This window comes from Geotrypetes seraphini, chromosome 5, assembly GCF_902459505.1.
Source record: "Geotrypetes seraphini chromosome 5, aGeoSer1.1, whole genome shotgun sequence".
Classification (NCBI taxonomy): domain Eukaryota; kingdom Metazoa; phylum Chordata; class Amphibia; order Gymnophiona; family Dermophiidae; genus Geotrypetes; species Geotrypetes seraphini.
Window position 1 is genome coordinate 115,792,262 of NC_047088.1, and position 18,773 is coordinate 115,811,034.

At 44.9% G+C, this 18,773-nt stretch overlaps 1 protein-coding gene across 1 annotated transcript in view; it reads right to left on the reverse strand.

Annotated features, from left to right (window-relative positions):
- Nucleotides 1-18,773, reverse strand: part of MCM3AP (minichromosome maintenance complex component 3 associated protein) — a 556,273-nt gene that overhangs the window by 354,613 nt on the left and 182,887 nt on the right.

Here is an 18,773-nt window from a genome sequence, read left to right on the forward strand (position 1 = left end):
GCAGAGGTCCAAACACTGAGCCCTGCCACACCCCGCTGGTGACGCTCTTCCAGTCTGAGAATTGTCCATTTACCCCCACTCTCTGTTTCCTATGCTTCAGCCAGTTTTTAATCCACGTGAGTATTTCACCCTCGATTCCATACCGACTTACCACCTTTAACTCAAACAATAAAACAGCCCAGGAATAAATGGGTCACAGTAGGTTCAGGAAGACTGCGACATGTAACACAGAAACATCAACCTTCAAAAATATTACCTCTACAGAATTCCTTCGCTCCACTAGTGCACTGTGATACTCAAGAAAACAGAAGGGACGTGGGACTGGAACCAATTAAGGTAACTCAAGAGAACATGCGCACCCTAAACACAAATAAAAAAGCCAAAAACAGAAAACTGCTACTGTTGGGGGATTCCATCATCAGAGGCATTAATCTTGGAACACAAGGTGAGGAGATCAAAATACTAAAATGTCTTCCAGGATCCTCAGCTACCAGGAGTTCCAGGCAAATCCTGACTACAATTAAGGAAGAAACTAAGGATTTTAACACTGATGTTGTTATCCATCTGGGAACAAATGACCTGGCCAACAACTCCACATTTGCAGCACAGAAAGCTTTTCAGGAGCTTGGTAAGAGCTTGAAACCTTTTGTAAAGGCTTTAGCTTTTTTTAAATACTGCCTGCATATGGAAAGGGAGAGCAAAGAGTGAAAAATACAAAGGACTTTAATAGATGGCTCAAAGCCTCGTGTCATCAAGAAGGTTTCAGGTACATAGGAGGATGGGGAAATACATGGAAGGACAAGAAGCTATATTGCACTGATGGGCTACATGGTTTAGGGAATCCAGGTCTCTGCAATCCATAGCACATTCTCCCCTTTTTTTACTAGGTTTTACTTTTATTCTTCATTTTAATTTTTATGTTGCTTTTAACATATTTTATTATTATGTAGTATTGCATATGCTTTGTTTATTTATATGATCCTGTTTAATGTCATACTATCAGCAACCATTTTATATTTTATCTTTTTATTGGTTGTTAGGTTCTCATTTCATATGTCAATATTATATATGGTCTATTACTGGTTTTATTATTGGTTTATGGTCATAAGTTTACATCATGTTGTATCTTTATGTTTTTCAATATAGTTACTTATCTTCATTTTTTTATGGTATGTCCCAACGTTTTTCACCATGGTAGGTTCCTCTTTTTTACTTTTTTACCAAACTCCTATGGGTACTTATTCCTTTAATTTCTCACTTTTCCATTTTGTGTCACGTTCTTTTTTCACTAATTTTTTATAGTGTTTTATTGTTTAATGTTATCATATTTCTTATATTGTTTTTGAACTTACCTTGATGTTTATCTTACTTTGCATGTCTCCTTACTATTTCACATACCCTCTTTCTTGTCATTCACGTCACTTGACCACAAGCCTTAGTAGCATGGCATAATAACACCATCTTGTTATTTTTTGCTTTTTATAAGAGTTTACAAGAGTTTTTAATGTGTTTTGTATTGTATTTGTATTTATTAGGACCCCTGACGAAGGTTTGTCCGAAACACGGACCGTGTCGGGTCCCTTGATTGGTAAAAGGGTTTTATTTTACTTATTTGCATTTTAATTTTGGTACAATAAATTTTTGCCTGCATCTTGTACACAGTCTGCAGTTTTGTTTGTTTCTCCTACATATTACTACAGCAGGAAAAAGAAACCTTGCAGAGAAATTTAGACAATATGTTTCTAGGCATTTAAACTAGAAGGTGGGGGTGGTGTATGTATGAAGGACAATTATAGAGACCACCCCCGGAAAAGAAAAGATGTGATGGTAGTAAAGATTGCAACGTAAACAATATCAGCAACTCATTTCATAGCATTGCAACGGATAGTGAAACGAAATAAATATCTATATGAAAAAGGAGATTACCGCTGAAAAATAGCTGAAAAGCGATGACCTCAAATGTTCACAGTCTAAGCAACAAAGTTCATGATCTGCAAGCCCTGATGTTAGAGGCAGATCTAGATATTGTCGCTATCACAGAGAGATGGTTCAGTGAATCACATGGATGGGATGCAAACATACCAGGATATAATCTTTTTAGGAAGGACAGAGATGATCAATATCCAGGCGACCGAAATGCAAGGGAACTGGGGAGAGGAAGAAGCGATATGGATCGCTTTGAAAAGAGAAGATGGAACTTCTCTCTCTGTGGGTGTAATCTACAGACCTCCAACTCAATCGCAGCAAATTGATAAGGATCTGATTATGGATATCCAAAAGTTTGGAAGGAAAGAGGAGGTGCTGCTGTTGGGAGATTTCAACCTGCCGGATGCGGACTGGAATGTTCTGTCCACGGAATCGGAAATTCAACAAACTCTACAATAAGTACAGCCACACATCATGTGAACTCAACCACTGCCTGCCATATCTCCTGTCATCAGCGAGCACTAAGTTCCGTACCTTACTCCTACACTGGATACAAACCATGCTCACAGATGGCATTTTCCCGAATGACCTCAGCGAAATCATCATCACCCCAATCTTAAAAGACCCAAAAGGACCAACAGACCTCTCATCCAACTACAGACCAATAGCCTCAATACCTCTATATATCAAACTAGCAGAAGGCTTAGTAGCCAAATTCCTCACCAACTTATCTCGAGGACCATAACTTACTGAATCCCACGCAATCCGGCTTCAGAACTAACTTCAGCACAGAGACACTACTAGGCTCCCTTATCGACACAGCAAGACAACACCTCAGCATTGGAAAAAAAATGCTGCTCATACAGTTGGACCTGATGGCGGCATTTTACCTGGTAGACCATAACATCCTACTGCAAATCTTGGACTCAATAGGCATCTCAGATAAAGTATACTCATGGTTTGAAGGTTTCTTAAAATCCAGAACATACATACAAAGTAAAATCAGACAAAGAAAAATCCAAACCTTGGTCCAACCCCTGCGGCGTTCCACAAGGGTCCCCACTGTCCCCTACTCTCTTCAACCTATATACGGCCTCTCTTGGCGTTTACCTGAACAAACAAGGCCTATCCTCTTATAGCTATGCTGATGACATCACCATCCTCATCCCTTTCGACCAACCAATGCTCTTAATGTCAGACACAGTACACAGAACTCTAGCTACAGTTACGACTTGGATGGAAGACCACAAACTGAAACTCAACCCAAACAAAACTAAATTCATCCTCCTAGAAAATAACAAAATCCCAACCATAACCAACTTAGAAATCAACTCTATCAACTACCCTTTGCAAACCACCCTAAAACTTCTAGGTATGACTATTGACAGAGGCTGCACCATGCAACCACAAATGAACAAAACAATACAGAAATATTTCGCAGTTATGAGAAACCTTAGAAAAGTCTGAAAATTCTTCGAAAAAACACAATTTCAGCTCCTAGTACAATCTCTAATCCTAAGTATCCTAGACTATTGCAACATCCTCTACCTCCCCTGCCCTGCAATAATGATTAAACAACTACACACAATTCAGAATATAGCTCTGAGACTCGTCTATTCATTGAAAAAACATGATCACATTACTGAGGCATTCATCAATTCTCATTGACTTCCAATCCAGGAAAGAATACAATTTAAATTCTACTGTATACTATTTAAAACTATAAATGGAGACAGCCCAACCTACCTAAACGACCGCCTCATCCAAACCACCTCTACCAGGCATAGAAAAACACACACCCCATTCACTTACCCCCCAATCAAAGAAGTAAAACGGAAAAAACTATACAACGGACTACTGGCCACTCAGGCAGCGAAGATAGACATCCAAGTCTCCAACCTATTGACAACAACCCCAGACTACAAGATGTTCAGAAAGGAAATAAAAACTATACTCTTCAAGAAATCCCTTAATAAAGCTTAATACCATGATAAAGCTTAACCCCCCTCTTACCATCCCCTCCCTAACCCCAGATCCTACTTTTCCCTCTCTTGGGAACCTTCTCTGATCTAACGTTGTAACCCTTCTTCCATAACTCTTTTTGTAATCCGCTTTGAACCGAAAGGTAATGGCGGAATAGAAATCTGTAATGTAATGTAATGTAATGTAATGTAAATAGGGAGATTATGGATGCCTTTCAAGAGGCTCTGCTCAGACAAATGGTGATGCAACCCACGAGGTCCTCACAAATGGAGAGAGTATCTCTAATGTTCGAGTGGGTGCTCACCTGGGAAATAGCAATCATCAAACAGTTTGGTTTGATACAACGACTAAAGTGGAGAGCGGCCGCACAATACTTAAAATCCTAGATTTCAAATGTATGGACTTTAATGCAATGGAAGAGTACCTGAAGAAATAGCTGATAGGATGGGAGGACATAAAGAGAAGTGGAAAGACAGTGGTCTAAGCTGAAAGGAGCAATAAAAATGGCTACAGACCTTTATGTGAAGAAAATAAATAAAAACAAGAGAAAAAGGAAGCCAATATGGTTCTCCAAACTAGTGGCAGAGAAAATAAAGGCGAAAGAGCTGACGTTAGTGAAATTAAAAAAAAAAAAAAAATCAAAACGAGGAGTGCAGAAAGGACTACAGGATGAAACTGAAAGAAGCCATGAGAGAGATATGTATGGCGAAAGCACAGGCAAAAGAACAAATGGCTAAAAATGTAAAAAAGAGAGACAAAATTTTTTTCAGATATATTAGTGAAAGGAGGAAGATGGGAACCGATATGTGGAGAGTGATGAGGAAAAAGCAAATGTGCTAAACAAATACTTCTGTTCTGTGTTCAATCCTGGAGAAGGACCGAGATTGTCTGGCAAAGTTACACAAGAAAATGGAGTAGATTCTGCACCATTCACGGAGGGGAGTGCTTATGAGCAACTTGAAAAACTGAAGGAGGACAAAGCGATGGGACCAGACGGGATCCAATCCAGGATACTAAGGGAGCTCAGAGAGGTTCTGTTGAGTCCTATTTAAGACTTGTTCAACAAATCTCTAGAGACGGGAGTGGTTCCTGGGGATTGGAGGAGAGTGGATGTGGTCCCTATTCACAAAAGTGGTCACAGAGATGAAGCATGAAACTACAGGCCGGTGAGTCTCACTTTGGTTGATGGAAAAATAATGGAAGTGATGCTGAAAGAAAGGATTCCTTGAATCTAATGGGTTACAGGATCTGAGGCAACATGGCTTTACAAAAGGTAAATCGTGCCAAACAAACCTGATTGAATTTTTTGATTGGGTGACCAGAGAGCTGGATCGAGGACATACGCTAGATGTAATTTACTTAGATTTCAGCAAAGCCTTTGATACAGTTCCTCATAGGAGGCTGTTGAATAAATTTGAAGGGCTGAAGTTAGGACCCAAAGTGGTGAACTGGGTTAGAAACTGGCTGTCAGACAGTGGGTCACTAGTGGGTGACCTCCAAGATAACCTCAATGGGATGGTGGGAGAGTTGGCAATTTAGGAGAATAAATTTTGTAATACTGTTTGGCCAAACTGTCCATCCCGTCTGGAGAAAGTATCCAGACAATAATGAGAGGTGAATGTATGAACCGAGGACCAAGTGGCAGCCTTACAAATCTCCTCAATCGGTGTAGATCTGAGGAAGGCTACAGAGGCCGCCATTGCTCTGACCTTATGGGCTGTGACCTTACAGGGAAGGGGCAATCCAGCCTGGGCATAGCAGAAAGAGATACAAGCCGCCATCCAGTTGGAGATAGTGCGCTTCGATACAGGTCGTCCCAACTTGTTTGGATCAAAGGAGACGAAGAGTTGAGGTGCAGTTCTGTGTGGCTTGGTGCGATCTAGGTAGAAAGCCAAAGCACGCTTACAGTCCAGAGTATGAAGAGCTGATTCTCCAGGATGAGAATGAGGCTTTGGAAAAAACACTGTAAGTACAATTGATTGGTTGAGATGAAATTCAGAGACCACCTTAGGCAGGAATTTAGGATGAGTGCGAAGGACCACCTTGTCATGATGGAATACTGTGAAAGGTGGATCCGCCACTAAGACCTGAAGCTCACTGACCCTGCGAGCAGAAGTGAGGGCAATCAGAAATATCACTTTCCAAGTGAGAAACTTCAACGGAGCCTTGTTGAGAGGCTCAAAAGGAGGTTTCATCAGTTGAGAAAGGACCACGTTGAGATCCCAAACCACTGGAGGAGGTTTGAGAGGAGGATTGACATGGAAAAGTCCTTTCATAAATCTGGAAACCACAGGATGAGCAGAGAGAGGTTTCCCTTGGAGAGTCTGATGGAACGCCGCAATAGCACTCAGGAGGACTCGTATAGATGTAGACTTGAGGCCAGACTGAGACAGGTGTAGAAGATAGTCCAATACAGAAGATAGGGAGGCTCGCTGAGGCTCCTTACGATTAGAAACACACCAGAAAGAGAATCTAGTCCACTTTTGGAGTAGCATTGTCGATGTAGCAGGCTTCCTGGAAGCCTCCAACACCTCCCTCACCGTCTGGGAAAACTGGTGAGGTGTTACGTTGAGAGGAACCAAGCTGTCAGGTGGAGAGACTGCAGGTTGGGATGAAGTAGAGATCCCTGATGCTGAGTAAGCAGTGAAGGAAACACTGGAAGAAGGAACGGCTCCCTGCTGCTGAGTTGAAGTAGATGGGAGAACCAAGGTTGCCTGGGCCACCGAGGAGCTATCAGAATCATGGTGGCATGGTCGGATTTCACTTTGACTAGAGTCTTTTGAATGAGCGGAAATGGAGGAAACGCATACAGAAAACGATTCCCCCAATCCAGCAGAAAGGCATCTGCCTCGAGACGATGAGGAGTGTAGATCCTGGAGCAGAATTGAGGCAGTTTGAAGTTGTGGGGAGCCGCAAAGAGGTCTATCTGAGGCGTCCCCCACAGAGAGAATATCTGATGAAGGGGTTTGGAATGTAGAGTCCATTCATGAGGCTGGAGGAGACGACTTAAGTTGTCTGCCAAGACATTGTCCTTCCCCTGAATGTAGACAGCTTTGAGGAAGATGTTGTGGCGAATCGCCCAATCCCAGACTCTGAGAGCTTCCTGGCAGAGGGAGGCCGAGCCCGTGCCCCCCTGCTTGTTGATATAATACATGGAATTAAATTTCAGACAGTAGTGAGATGTGAATGTATGAACTGAGGACTAAGTAGCAGCTGTACAGAGTTCATCCAAAGGAATTGAGCGTAGGAAAGTAAGTGAAGCTGCCATAGCTCAGACTTGTGGGCTGTGACGCAACTCCCAGTTGCAGCCCAGCCTGAGCATAAGAACATAAGAATAGCCTTACTGGGTTAGACCAATAGTCCATCATGCCCAGCATCCCATTCTCACGGTGGCCAATTCAGGTCATCAGTACCTGACCAAAACCCAAGGAGTAGCAATATTCCATGCTACCGATCCAGGGCAAGCAGTGGCTTCCTCCATGTCTTTCTCAATAAAAGACTGGACTTTTTCTCCAGGAACTTGTTCAAACCTTTCTTAAAACCTGCTATGCTATCCGATACAAACCACTAACCATATATAGTTCTCTTGGATACAGGATATCCCAACTTATTAGAACCAAAGGAGATGAAAAGTTGAAGAGATGATCTATATGACTGAATTCTCTGTAAGTAGGAAGCCAAGACTTGTTTGAGTTGAAAGTATGAAGAGCCGTTTCTCCAGAATGAGAATGAGGCTTAGGAAGAACACTGAAGTATGGTAAATCAATTTAGATGACATTCCATGACTACTTTTGGAAGGAACTTTGGATGGGTGTGAAGCACAACTTTGTCATGATGAAACAATGTGAAAGGTGGATTCGTCACCAGTGCTTGAAGTTCACTTATTCTTCAAAGAGAGGTAAGGGAGATGAGAAAAAAAAAACTTTCCAAGTGAGGTATTTCAGATAAGCCGAAGACACTGGTTCAAAAGGAGACTTCATAAGTCTAGAGAGAACATTGAGAGCCCAAAGTATTGGAGGTGGTTTGACCTTGAAAAGGTCTCTTAATGAATCTGGACACAACAGGATGAGCAGTTAAAACTGAGCTGTGAAAAGCATTGATAGCACTGAGATGAACTCAAATCGAAGTGGTCTTGATGCCTAAATTGAATAAATGTAGAAGAAATCCAGTACTGCAGATATAGAGGTGGATATAGCATCTTGACGATGAAAAGTACACCAAGTGGAAAACCGTCTCCATTTCTGCTACTAACTCTGCTGTGAAGACAGTTTTCATGACGCTTCTAAGATAAGTCTGACAGGATGAGAAAGATGATCCTCGGTTCATGTCAGGTATAAAGCCTGTAGATTGAGATGCAGAAGATATCCATGACTCTGCGTTAGAGATGGAAAAGTCTCAAGAGGCATTGGTTCCTTGATACTGAGCTGAGGTAGAAGGGAGAACCGAGGGATGCCTGAGCTGAGGTAGAAGGGAGAACCAAGGGGCCATCAGAATCACAGTGGCTAGGAGATCATGTGATGCGCTTCACTTAGAAAGACGTGCTTTCTCCTGATCCCGCTTCCGATTAAGCAGCTTTTTTCTGGCTAAACTCCTTTTTAACGGCCTCTTCGTGCAAATGCTCATCTGGAGCTTTTCCAGGGCCCGTGTCTCGGCGGTTTGCGAGGGATGCCGGCTCGTGCCTCGAAGCCTGCAAAGCTTCCGAGATGCCCCACAACAGCAGTCAAGATGGCGGCTCCATCCCCTCCAGCGCAGGTGCGGCCCGGCTCCCTGGTGCTCCCACTACAAGCTGAGGTGATTGAGGAGCTTAAGAAGCATATCATAGCTTTTCTGGACGACAAGCTTACACACTTGCAAACCACAGTACACGGCTTTAAGGACACCCTGGAAAGGCAAGCCTCCCGACTTCAGTGGGTGGAGGACTGGGTGTCGGCGCACGATGATAGCACAGTAGCACTGGAGGCTGGGGCCTGGGCACTGGAGGAGCAGTGCCATAAGTAGGAAGACTGGGCAGAATACCTACAGAATCGCAGCCGCCAAAATAATGTCAGGCTCATTGGGGTCCCTGAATCAGTGACCGAAGCGGCGCTATACTCCTTGGTATCGACTTGGCTGCCCTGTGAGTTGGAAATGGAGACCGGCGGTGGCCCCTTGCTGGTGGAATGGGTGCACCGCATCGGGGTGCGCCGCGAAGCGGACCAGTGGCCGAGACAGGTAATCGTTCGTATCCTCAATTTTGCAGACAAACATCAGCTTCTGACTCGGTTTCAGGCGAAAGGCCAGGTATCCTATGAAGGGCATCGCCTTCTGATGTTCCAGGATTATTCCATTCGGGTATTGGAGCAGAGGTGAGCGCTGGCACCGTATTGCACCCAACTCCACCAGAAGCAAATTCGGTTTGCCTTGCAGTATCCTGCTAAGCTCCTGGTCCATCATGACAACAGAGCGCTCTATTTCACCACGCCGGAGGACATCCGCGCCTTTTTGGATGGGCTGCCACATTGAGTGACTCTCTGCTGTGGCTATTACGGGACCTCACTCTGGCAGGTGACATGTCAGTTGGGACCAGGACTGGATCGGACCCTTCCTTCCTGAGAGCTGGCGTCTGCCTTGGAACTCGGAGTTTCTATTTTTTCTCTAACTGCTTTTCTATGCTTTTTCTGGTGATCCCTCCTTTCTTTCTTTGTTCCTTCTTCATAATCTTTCTATGACCTTAGAAACTGCTGGACTGAGGGGTTTATGGACATTATTATCCTGTGCTCCCTTCCCTTTTCTCGCTCCCCCCTTCCCTCCCCCTTTTCTTTGCTGTGCTTCAGTCCTCAGTGCACTCCTTCTAGGTGCATGGGGCTCTACTGCGACCTCGCACGTGGCAGGGGTTATGGACCTGGACCAGCTGGGAGCGGAATAGCACTTACCAACTGTGCATTCTTGGTACTAGTGTGCATTTCCTACTCCTTTTTCTTTTCCTTTCTTGCCCCCTCTTTTTGGCTGCGCTGAGGGGAGCTTCTGGGCTTTCCTGGCCCTGCTTGAGGGTTGCTTATACGGGGGGTGGTGAGGCCTATACTCAGATGGGACTCTGCTCTTCATATTGGGGGGGAGGGGGTCCTTGGAGTTTCTTGGGTCGGGGTAGAGGAGTTGTCCTTTTGTTCGGGCTGTTGGGGGGTCTGGGACCTAGGGGGCTGCGTTGGCACATGGTTTTTTTATTTTCCTTTTTGGGACGGGATGTTGAGTAGTTCCTGTTCGGGGCTTTATGGAGGTTATCTGGGACTGGAGAGATAGGGTTGTCTTGTCTTGCACTGTTGGGGGGGGGAGTTTGGACTCTGGTGGGGTATTCTGGGACCGAGATGGGGCTGCCCTAGGGCACTTGGGGGTTTTAGCTGATACAATCTGCACGGGATTAGGGGAGGTGTTGGGCGGGTGGGTGCATTTAGTCCTTCTGGATATGGGGTTGTGGAAGTCAAGGGTGGGATTTCGGGAGGGTTTGGGAGGGGCGTGCGTGCATATGTGGTATGGATGTGGTTGCTTAGTGAGTGGGATGCGTAGGGGGCTAGGGTGGGTCTGATGACAGAATGGGGACTGGGGGGCTGCAGGAGCGATCCGGCTTCTTTCCCTATTTTTTCTGGGTGGCCATTCTCTGGACTGACTCCAGTCTCAGCACATCCTTGCGATAATGCGGCCTCCAGAATTGCACACAGTATTCTAGGTGGGGCCTCACCATGGATCTATACAATGGCATAATGACTTCAGGCTTAGGGCTGACGAAACCCCTGCGTATGCAACCCATAATTTGTCTTGCCTTGGATGAAGCATGCTCCACTTGCTTGGCAACCTTCATGTCCTCACTGACGATCACCCCTAAGTCTCGTTCGTGTTAGGATCTCGCCATTAAGGGTATAAGTCTTGCATGGATTTTGGCTGCGCAGAGAGAGGGGAGACATGATCGAGACGTTCAAGTATCTCACGGGCCGTATCGAGGCGGAGGAAGATATCTTCTTTTTCAAGGGTCCCACGGCAACAAGAGGGCACCCATGGAAAATCAGGGGCGGGAAACTGCGCGGTGACACCAGGAAATTCTTTTTCACTGAGAGGGTGGTTGATCGCTGGAATAATCTTCCACTTCAGGTGATTGAGGCCAGCAGCGTGCCTGATTTTAAGGCCAAATGGGATCAACATGTGGGATCTATTCACAGAGGAAAGATAGGGGAGGGTCATTAGGGTGGGCAGACTGGATGGGCCATGGTCCTTATCTGCCGTCTATTTCTATGTTTCTTTGTTTCTATGTAGACCTAGCTGGGGATCTGCTTCTTGGTCTGTTTGGTTTCCGTCACCCTCTGGGTGCAGTGATGGCTCTTTTTGCTCAGCAGCTATGGTTAATTTGACTATTGCTACTCTTAACGTTGATATTATACACTCCCCCATAAGAGCAAGAAAATTCTTACTTGGCTTCGCCAGCACCATGTAGATGTAGCGTTTCTGCAAGAAACTCATTTGTCTGCTGCCGAGCATGAGAAACTGCGTAGATATTGGGTGGGAGATGCGAGATACTCTGCCTATAATAGTAGACAGCGGGGAGTGACGATCCTAGCGCATAAACATCTACCCTTACACATTTATAAGACCATTCAGGATAAGGAGGGATGTTTTGTCCTAGTATTGGGGGAGCTCTGGGGCTTTCCGCCCTGAATGACTATAACCATAAATTTTATTCTGGACTCTTGGGTGTCATAGCACAATATCCTACATATCAATTGATTGTTGGAGGGGACTTCAACGTTACCGCTGACCCTACTTTGGATTGTTCTCCTGCCAAGCCATGCCCAAAGGGGGGTGAACTTCCTCTGCGAACATCCCACGGTGGTAAATGCCTGGAGAACTCTTCATCCCTTTGACCAGGAGTACACGTTTTACTCTAACCCTCATAATATGTATTCTCATCTGGATTACGTTCTGGTGTCCCATACTCCCTTCTCACGGGTGGGCCAGGCCACCATTGCTGACACCCCACTTTCGGATCATTCGGCAGTTATTCTCACTTTGGAGATTACGGATCAGAGGGGAGCTTGGACCTGGAGGTTTTCCATGGCCCTGTATTCTGATAAGGATTTTCAAGCGTTCCTGAGGGCCCAAAGGTTGGATTATGATCTGTATAATAGCATGATCTGGCGGTTTTTTGAGATGCTTCTAAGGTGGTACTACTGTTGCTACTAAACGGAAAAAGCAGGGGGAGCAGCTCCTTGCTCTTTCGGCACAATTGGTGGCACTGCGCCGGAGGCACAGGCTGAGTCTGGACGGATCGGAGGGCCAATAAATTAAAGCTCTCCGCCTCTGGATTAACGAGATATTGGACCACTGGGCCCGTCAAGATATTTACTATCAGAAATTCCGTCTTTATCAATGGGGAGGTAAGGCAGGCAAACTTCTGGTGAACTTGGTTTGGCCCTACCGGAAAAAAAACAAATTATCCGCATGGTTAAGAATACTCGGGGAGAGTGCTTCTCAAGGGAGGCTCAAATTCGGGAACAATTTGTAGACTTCTATAGTTCCCTCTATGCCAGGCGGGATTTCACTGAGGAAGACAGGGATAAATTCTTCCGGAATCTTCACCTTCCGCGACTATCTGAGGACCAGATGGAGCGCTTGAATGTTCCCATCTCTCTAGAGGAAGTACGCCTGGGGATAAAGAAGCTGAAACTTGCCAAATCTCCAGGCCCCGATGGGTTTGACCCGGAATACTACAAACTCTTGCCTGATCTACTAGCCCAACACTTGGGGAACTATTTCAATCTCCTGGCCCACTCTGCTTCGGGCCTCCAGTGTAATCTAGCTCATATTACTTTGCTTCCCAAACCTGGAAAGGACCCTGCTCAAGTTGGCTCTTACCTCCCAATCTCCTTGCTGAATCAGGATGTCAAGCTGTTGGCTGCTATCCTGGCAGCTAGGTTGAACTTGTACCTTCCCAGGCTCATCGAGGATAATCAGGTGGGGTTCGTCCCCCAGCGTTATTCCTCCATGAATCTCCTTAAGGCATTAACGGCGCTGCATGAGCACAGGGGACAGGGTGGTAATTCCCTGATCGCCGGCCTCGATATAGAAAAGGCTTTTGATAGTATTTCCTGGCAATATCTCTTCTGGGTCCTACAGGAATACGGCATTGATGGGCCATTCTTCGACTGGATCAGGGGCCTTTATACTGCGCCGCAGGCATGACTTATCATTAATGGTGGTTTATCATCTATTTTTCCGCTATTTAGGGGGACTCGCCAGGGCTGCCCCCTTTAGCCCTTATTGTATGTCCTAGCCATTGAGCCGTTAGCTATTAAAATCCGTACCAGTTCTGAGCTACGAGATCTCCACATAGGGAACATGGAGTGTCGTATTACCTTGTTTGCGGATGATATCTTGCTCTTTTTGGTGGACCAGGCCCCTCGCCACCTGCCAGTGACGTTGCGTCTGGTCGATGCGTTTGGTGCCATTTCGGGCCTTAACGTGAACTGTGCGAAATCTGAACTGCTACCTCTGACGGGCATGGGATGGGAGCCCAGGCACGATACACTGCAGATTCCTCCTGTGCGCAAGCCAATGCGTTACCTGGGCATCTACCTACACACGAATCTTCGGGTTATGTACCAATGTAATGTTGTGGCTGCTATAGATAACATTGGAGCCCTATGTACCGCTTGGCAAGATCTTCCATTATCTTTGCTGGGGAGGGCAGCCTTGATTAAAATGATGCTGCTACCCAAACTTCTATACCGTCTACAGCAAAGTACAATCTCTTTTCACTACCTTTCTTTGGCGCCACCGCTTTCTTTGGCGCCACCGCTCAGCACGTTGACCTTTTTCAAGAGGGAGGGGGGTCTGGGTCTTCCTGATATTCGCACATATAATGTAGCGGCTCTTATGCGCTTCATCCACGAGGGTGTGATGGGCACTACCCGATTCTTTCCTCCAGGATGGCTGGCTGGTGCATGCCCTTTACCTTTCTCAACCTCCTGCACTCCCCTCGCAGTCAGGGCGGTGACCTGACATCCAAATTGCGATTTCTGCACCCTTTCATCCTAGCGTGGCAGTGGTGGCGCAAGGCGCAGGATCGGTCTCCCTTGCCTCTCCCTTCTTGCAACTACAGGGTAACCCTAGTTTCTCTCCGGGCCTTGGCAACTCTCCTTTTGTGGCGTGGGCATCTCAATTCCAGGCTCGGCGGGACGTCCCTCATCATCAATTTTTTGCATACTTGCAAGCCTGGCACTATTTTCAAAGTCTCCATCTACAGTATGGCACAAGGTGGATGGGCGATCCCCTTCGTTGAGTATCTCTTCTCTGTACCGGCTTCTCAAAGTTCCCTATCAGTGGTGGTCCGTTCTTCTACCCCTCAGGAGCACCTCACTCATCTTCGGGATCTGTGGAACAGGGATCTGGTGGCTTCCTATACTCCTGATACCTTTCTGGAGCTTTTTCACACCTTACATGCTTATGTGAAATCCGCGGCTTGGCAGGAGACTCAATTCAAGATTCTTCATAGGGCTCACATCACTAGGGAGAGAGGTGCTCCCATGGGTTTATGGGACACAACTCTATGCACTAAGTGCAAACAGGCACCTGGGAAGTTTCTGCATTCCTTCTTGCAGTGTCCTGACTCTCCTTATGGAACTCTTCCTTAACGCAGCTCCACTTGGTCTTGCAGCATGACTTGGAGTGGGATTACAAGACGCTTCTCTTGGGCGATCAAAACTTGCTAGAAGCGCAGGGCCTCACTGTACCTCAGCAGCGCTTTATTTATTTGACCCTGTTAACGGTTAAATGAACCGTTTTACAGTACTGGACCCAGGACGGGACTATTCCCCTGGAAAGCTGGCTCACTCAGATGTCTGAGCTGGCCAGGTTTGAGCTTTGTTATCATAAACACTCTGCCAATCCGGAGGTCCGAGCAAACCTGGCTTTATTGAGAGCGTTCCTGCGGCTACCTCTAGTCTCCCGACATGGGGGGAGGGGGAGGGGGGTCTGAATGGGGAATGTGAGTGAATGGCTTAATGGGTTGATTGTTTGTTTGTTTGGCTGTGATGTTTGATGTGGATGTTGCCCCTTGTGTTGGGGATTGTTAGGGCAGAGTCTTACATACAGAAAAATTTATGGGGTCACTGGGGGAGCCGGGATGTTTCGCTGCTGGATTATCCCGAGACAGTGGTTTGGACTCGCTTTCTATCCATCGCTGTTTTTCTCCTCTTAGCCTGAAGAGGGAGCTCTGCTACGTGATCTCCCCCTCTCTCTTTTCCATTTGTGCTTTTGCTTTTGTGATTTATTCTGGGTGGGGGATCTTGGGCATCTCCTCTTCTTTTTCTCTTTCTTTATTGCCTATGGTTGTTATGTTATTCATATTTCCTTGCTGCTGGTGCTTGTTTTGCATTACTCAGAGCTGCTTCTGTTCTGCATCTGTTTATCCTGTATCCTGTTTGTACCTCTGGTTGACTTTAATAAAAATGATTTGCAAAAAAAACAGGAATCACAGTGGCTAATTCTCGCTTGAGCTTGACAAGCATCTTGAACATGAGAGGGATTGGAGGAGACGCATAAAGAAACTTGTGTCTCCAATCCAGAAGACATGCATCCAGTTCCAGGCATTGGGAAGAACACTGCCTGGAGCAAAATTGAGGAAACTTGTCATTGTGGGGTGACGCAAACTGGTCTATGTGAGCCCCTTCCCCCCCCCCCCCCGAGAATATGTGATGCAGAACTGCAGAGTTGAGTGTCAACTCTTGTTCTGAAGAAACCTGCTGAATCCGTCTGTGAGAGAATTCTGCTTATCTTGAATGCATACTGCTTTCAAAAATATATTGTGAGCAATCACCCAGTTCCAAGCCTTCTGGGCCTCTTGACAAAGGAGAGAACCCGTGCCTCCTTGCTTGTTGATATAATACATTGCAGTCTGAACGTCCATGGGGATTAGGAAATAGTTAGTCACAATGTGCTGAAATGTTTCAAAAGTATCATAGATTGCTCTGAGTTCCAAAAGATTTAGACAGAAAAAAACTGCTTCTAGTAGACCAGCAACTTTGAGTGCAAATACCGTCCAGATAAACCCCGTAAGCATAGGATGAGTGCGTAGTCAGAACCTTCCGATGTGGAGGTGTGTGGGGAAAAAAATCCTTATTCCCACCACCTCTTCACCATAGTGTCAGTGATTGAAAATACTATATGTTTACCAGCCATTGGTAAACATAGAAGTCCATTTAAATATCAATATGAAAGAGCTTTTTCATATTTGTTTGATTATATATGCAAAATTATGCATGTTTTCTGTTATACATGTAGATTCTGTGTTCCTTTAGATATGCATAACATGACCATTTATTTTTTCCATCAAAACGGGACATCTATTGTCAGTCCCACCCCCACCTCCCCCACAATATCTTCCATTCATTTTTCATGTACACCTAATATCTTATTAAGTCATAATGGTAACCATAAAATTAAAAAAGTACACTATACGCAGAGAAAATGTTAATTATCGTTTATATTTGGGGGGGTTTCAAAGATGTCAAGGCAGATGACTTTTTTTTTTTTTTTTTAATTTATAATTTTGAATACTTTACAATATCCAAGAGTTCAAAAGAAAAAAGGAATCGCATAAAATAAAGTAATACATAATCAAATCATACATACAAAGTTCCTTTCAAGCCCACATTAATGGGGAGTATATCTTGCTATTTCTAATAAAATAAAGTTCAGGAAATATAAAGAATGGTAATTCTTGGTTCATAATTATGAACCCTGAATCATTCCTTAATCTAGGATACTGTTATATTAGTTCTCCTCATATTTCTCAGTAAGGTGAAACAAATCTCATTTCTATTTCTTTTCTCTTGCAATTAAGAATTGTTGTAATTGTATTGGATCCCAAAAAGAATATTCAATATCTAATAGTTTGATCATACATTTACAGGGAAATTTCAGGTAAAAGGATGCATCCAGTGCCAGTACTCTATCCTTCAATTTCAAAAATTATTTCCTCCTCAACTGTGTGGTTCTGGATACATCCGGAAAGATCCTGACCAAATCCCCGCAAAATTTTGTTAACCTATTTTTGAAATAAAGTCTCATTATCAACATTTTATCCATCTCGCTCATGCATGTTATTACCAGGGTGGACCGAGTCTGAATCACATCCTGTGTGTCTTCTAGAAATTCAGTCAAATTTACCCCTGGTGTGGTCAGATGGTCCTCCCCCTGGGCAGATTCAAGTTTTTTGAAAGGAATATAGTAATAATTATTTATTGGAAAATTCTCTGCATTGGCCAATCCCAGTACTTCTTTAAAGAATTTCCTTAATAAAATCTCAGGTGACAGCAAGTGAGTTACTGGAAAATTGACCAAGCGTAGATTTTTCACTCTATTCATATTTTCCATAGATTCAATTTTAGAATGTATTACAGTTGAATCTTTAACAGCTGATACAGAGACAGCTTGCAAATTATTACATTGATTTTCCACCACATTTAGTCATTTATCCAAACAACCTAGGTTAGTATCCACATTTTCTAATTTAGAAGAAACTGACTGGGAATAATCTCCCATTTGCTTCATCGTTGTCCTGAGAAACCCTTCAACCCTAGATATACCTAACCATAAATCTTTTAAGGTAATATCCTGTGTTTCTTCTGTTCGTGTGCTTTCATCCACTCCACCAGAAAATATCAAAGGCTTAGGTATTTCGGCATATATTAATTTACTTGAATGGGTGGATGAAATCACTTGAGCATCAGATGTAGCGGGGGTTATATTCCCACTATCACTGGGTACCGGATGAAGGGGAGGAGTACGATTGAGAGGACTCATTGAGGCTCCTGACAAAGAGGAATCTGCATCTGGTGGTATCACTGGTGGATTATCCGAAAATAATAATAAATGTCTGTCCATTGGACCTGATACCATTGGTGTAGAGCTTTTAGGTTTTATCTTTCTTTTTCCCATATTCTTAAAGTCATATAAAAGTATATAGAAAGGTTTTATAAATTACCAGACCAGCTTCCAGCTCCTCATGGCTCCAAGGTGCTTGGCTGCGGCCTGATTTTAAAGCTGTGGAGACGGACCCGGTGATATCAAGGGGTCCGTCTCTGTAAGTGCCTGCACGGCTGGTAGGAAAAAGCAGCAAACCGCTGCTGCGGGTGACCAGGAAGCAGATGATCCTCTCAGACTGTATCCTCAGTGGCAAGTCTCCCCAAGGCAGATGACTTTAAAATATGCAATGTCACCTCCATAACTATAGGGAAATATACAAATATACTTCCCCCTCCGTATTTGCAAATTCCGTATCTACGGATTCGCTTATTAGCAATTTTAAACAAAAAAATTACTTTTATTCTTCGGGCTATTTTAAGCCCTGTAAGCCCCCCCTTAAGCCTTACCTGGTGGTCTAGCGGGTTTTCAGGGCAGGAACAATCTTCCCACACTCCTGCCCTGTGCAGATCGCTCACTGGACATGGCTCGAGAGACTACGGGAGCCATTTCCTGTGAGCGATCTGCACGGGGTAGGAGCGTGGGAAGATCGCTCCTGCCTGAAAACCCGCTAAATCACCAGGTAAGGCTTAAGGGAGGGGGGCTCACAGGGCTAAAAATAGCTATGGGGAAACGGGGGATAAGGGCAGAACCGGCCCAAATATTATTCGCGGTTGTCCCTTTCTATTCCCTCCCTCCTTCCTTCCTATGTCCTTAGGGATAGGCGATCACTTCCCCTCCCTCCAGTGCCGATTCAAACTCTCGTCCGCCCATCGCCGCTGCACCTTCTTGCCACTGAAAAGCCTTCTTCCCGATGTCAATTCTGATGTCAAAGAAGAAGTTCCGGGCCAGCCAGGCAGCAATTGGCTGGCCCGGAA